At 74.5% G+C, this 278-nt stretch overlaps 1 protein-coding gene across 2 annotated transcripts in view; it reads left to right on the top strand.

The window, feature by feature from the left end:
- TPT1 (tumor protein, translationally-controlled 1) overlaps positions 1 to 278 on the top strand; it is a 5,115-nt gene continuing 4,837 nt past the window's right edge. For both annotated transcript variants that reach the window (XM_008062135.1, XM_008062134.1), the window contains exon 1: positions 1 to 129. The gene's annotated coding sequence lies outside the window, so the exon portion shown is untranslated. The remainder of the gene's footprint in view (positions 130 to 278) is intronic.

Here is a 278-nt window from a genome sequence, read left to right as displayed (position 1 = left end):
GCTCCCCCCTCCCCCCGAGCGCCGCTCCGGCTGCACCGCGCTCACGCCGAGCTCCGGGCTCCTGCTAAGTTGGCCGCCGCCGTCTCCCTTCCGCCGCCATCATGATCATCTACCGGGACCTCATCAGCCGTGAGTCCTGCTTGCACCCCCTCTACTGCCGCACACGGGAGCGGGGCGCGGGCGGGGAACAGGGACGCTGTCGCCGTCGTGGGCCTAGGGGACGCCGGTGGCCTCGCCGCGAGCGAGGAGGACTCGGTGCCCGGGGCGTGCGCCCGGGT

Source organism: Carlito syrichta, unplaced genomic scaffold, assembly GCF_000164805.1.
Source record: "Carlito syrichta isolate Samal-C Ts95f unplaced genomic scaffold, Tarsius_syrichta-2.0.1 Scaffold305658, whole genome shotgun sequence".
Lineage (NCBI taxonomy): Eukaryota > Metazoa > Chordata > Mammalia > Primates > Tarsiidae > Carlito > Carlito syrichta.
The sequence above is the reverse complement of the archived record's forward strand: the minus strand, read 5'-3'. Positions and strand labels throughout refer to the sequence as shown.